Genomic DNA, 3,819 nt, shown 5'->3' on the forward strand with positions numbered 1-3,819 from the left:
GCGCCCGTGCCCGCGACCGCCGCCTCCGGCGACCGCGCGCCTCCCTCCGGCCTCCTCCGTCGAAGATCCGGCGACCCCGCGCCCGGATCCAGCGCTTTCCCTCCTCTGGCGAGCTCCCCGCCCCTCTCCGGCAAGTCCTCCGGCGAGCTCGCGCCGCGCCTCGACGTCCGTGCCCCGAACCCTAGATCTGTTTCAGGAGGTGATATTTCTGCCAAGTCCCGTAATTATCACATTATGTTGCTATGTTCATCACATCATATCTCTTTGCATACTGCTCCGTTTTGCGTGCATGATATATCAAAACGTTCATCATGAGATGCTATTCATTTTGTTCCATTGTGCCATGCTCGTTTGAATTCAGCTTGATGCCCAAATCTCTGATGCAAGAGTGCTATATGATGTTTTCTGCTGTTACTTAGCAGAACTTGATGTTTTGTTATTTTTGTTGCATCAGATGTGTGACTCTTATGGGCATGAGCTCTACAGGTGTTTTGATCTATGTCATGCCATCTTTATAGAGGTCTATGTCATGTATTTTTGTGATCTATGTCGTGACTAGCACAAGCATGCAAACTAGGCTTCGTGATGTTTCTGTTTTCAGGGACTTAGGATTTTGCCAAGTCCTTTACCTGCTGTTATTTTGTTGCCACGTATCCATGTGTCTACAGTGAGATCCATGCTTATTTTGGGTATGTTCAGTAAGGATATTTTGTAGATATAGTTGTGATCTATCCATCCATGCACCTGTTTGCAATAATGGAGTGCCCTAGCATGCCTTAAGCTTGCTCTAGTTTTGCTATAAAATATTCCTGGCAGGTTGTTAACATGATATTCAATTTTGCCAAGGTTGTTGTAGTTGATCCATACATGCTATGAACTTGCTCTTGCCATGGTTACCTTTATAAACATTCCATCTTCCTGTAGGTATGCTTGTTTTTTCATGCATTGCTTTGTGATGAGTGAATCGAGCTCACAAAGATGCCTTCATATTTCTGTTAATGCCATGCTCTGTTTTCTGCTAAGTCTGAAACCTGTTAACGAAACTTGCTATGTTTACATGGGTGACATCATATCTTCTGTGCCTTTTTGGCTCTTGGTCAGTAAGGGACTTTTGTTCTATGCATTTACTAGTTTCATGCCATGCCTTGTTTTGTTATGATAAGTTCCTGTAGCATGTGTTTTGCTTGCTCTGAACAGTGCTACCTGATGCTGTTTCAGCCATGTTCAGTATTTTCACCAAGTCTGTGAAACTGATATTTTTTGCATTCTTGCCAAGCTTGTTTGAGCCTGTTATTGTGTGATCTAGCCGTAGCTCAGTGTTCATTTTTTGTCAAGCATCTTCTGTAGATCACTGCCATATGGTTTGTTGCTATGTTGGGGTGCTGTAGCATAGTTACTTGATGTATTCTAAGTGCTATCATGTTGTTAATCACAGAATCGTGTCATTCTTGTTTTGCTCGCCATGTGCAAACCGTGGATCCGTTTCCGGTGATCTTTATATCGATTTCGACCGAAATCATCTCATCTTTCCAGTGGCATACTTGTTTTGCCAAGTTGCTGCCTTGTTCATCCTTTTTCTTCCGGAGCACGCATACGCATCGCATATCATATCTCGCATATCATGCATGTATTGCATCATGTTGCTTGTGCATTTCCCGTGATTGATTGTGGTTCCATTGCTTGTGTTCTTGATGTGGGTAGAGCCGGGAGACGAGTTCGTGAACGAGGAACCTGTTGAGTACGCTTACGAGGATCAAGCTTTCGACAACTCTGAGAACCTTGCAGGCAAGATGACCATACCCTCGAAATCACTTCTATCTTTGCTTTGCTAGTTGTTCGCTCTATTGCTATGCTGCGCTACCTACCACTTGCTATATCATGCCTCCCATATTGCCATGTCAAGCCTCTAACCATCCTCTCCTAGCAAACCGTTGGTTGGCTAAGTTACCGCTTTTGCTCAGCCCTTCTTATAGCGTTGCTAGTTGCAGGTGAAGTTGAAGTGGGTTGCATGTTGGAACATGGATATTTTGGCATATCACAATATCTCTTATTTAATTAATGCATCTATATATTTGGTAAAGGGTGAAGGATCGGCCTTATGCCTGGTGTTTTGTTCAACTCTTGCCGCCCTAGTTTCCGTCATACCAGTATTATGTTCCTTGAGTTTGCGTTTCTTACGCGGTTGGGTGATTTATGGGACCCCCTCGATAGTTCGCCTTGAATAAAACTCCTCCAGCAAGGCCCAACCTTGGTTTTACATTTGCCTACCTAAGCCTTTTTCCCTTGGGTTTTCGCGAGCCCGAGGGTCATCATTATTTTAACCCCCCCCCCCCCGGGCCAGTGCTCCTTCGAGTGTTGGTCCGAACCGAGTAGACTGCGGGGCCACCTCGGGGAAACTTGAGGCCTGGTTTTACTCGTAGGATGTCTCATCCGGTGTGCCCTGAGAACGAGATATGTGCAGCTCCTATCGGGATTTGTCGATACAGTCGGGCGGTCTTGCTGGTCTTGTTTTACCATTGTCGAAATGTCTTGTAAACCGGGATTCCGAGACTGGTCGGGTCTTCCCGGGAGAAGGTTTATCCTTCATTGACCGTGAGAGCTTATAATGGGCTAAGTGGGGACACCCCTGCAGGGTATTATCTTTCGAAAGCCGTGCCCGCGGTTATGAGGCAGATGGGAATTTGTTAATGTCCGGTTGTAGAGAACTTGACACTTGACTTAATTAAAATACATCAACCGTGTGTGTAGCCGTGATGGTCTCTTTTCGGCGGAGTCCGGGAAGTGAACACGGTCTGGGTTATGTATGCACGTAAGTAGTTTCAGGATCACTTCTTGATCATTTCTAGCTTCGCGACCGTTGCGTTGCTTCTCTTCTCGCTCTCATTTGCGTATGTTAGCCACCATATATGCTTAGTTGCTTGCTGCAGCTCCACCTCATTACACCATCCGTTCCTATAAGCTTAAATAGTCTTGATCTCACGGGTGTGGGATTGCTGAGTCCTCATGACTCACAGATTCTACCAAAACAGTTGCAGGTGCCGACGATACCAGTGCAGATGACGCAACCGAGCTCAAGTGGGAGTTCGACGAGGAATGTGGTCGTTACTATGTTTCGTTTCCTGATGATCAGTAGTGGAGCCAGTTGGGACGATCGGGGATCTAGCATTTGGGGTTATCTTATTTTCATTTGGATTTGACCGTAGTCGGTCTATGTGTGGATTTTGGATGATGTATGAATTAATTTATGTATTGTGTGAAGTGGCGATTGTAAGCCAACTCTCGTTATCCCATTCTTGTTCATTACATGGGATTGTGTGAAGATGACCCTTCTTGCGATAATACCTACAATGCGGTTATGCCTCTAAGTCGTGCCTCGACACGTGGGAGATATAGCCGCATCGTGGGCGTTACAAAACGGGGGTCCTGTTGATCGGGAGGGGTGTGGCGTACCGCAAAACGGACGAAACGGACCTCCTACGGTCGAAACGGGGGTCCTGTTCATCGGGAGGGGTGTGGCATACCGCAAAACGGGACTCCACGGGATACTGTTCATCTCCACCGTCGACCTCCTCCAGCCTCCACGGGCTACCGTCGACCTCCTCCAGCCTCCACGGGCTCCTGTACATCCAGCCTCCACCGCGCGCTACTCCACCGGCTACTATTCAACCACCCCTCCAGCGTCTACTGTTCATCCAGCCCTCCACACCACAGGGTCCTGTTCAACTACCCCTCCACGGGAACCCCTCCACCGTCTACTGTTCATCCAGCCCTCCACTACACCACGGGGTCCTGTTCATCCAGAGGCAACGCCACCGCTCA

Source organism: Triticum aestivum, chromosome 2D (genome assembly GCF_018294505.1).
Source record: "Triticum aestivum cultivar Chinese Spring chromosome 2D, IWGSC CS RefSeq v2.1, whole genome shotgun sequence".
Classification (NCBI taxonomy): domain Eukaryota; kingdom Viridiplantae; phylum Streptophyta; class Magnoliopsida; order Poales; family Poaceae; genus Triticum; species Triticum aestivum.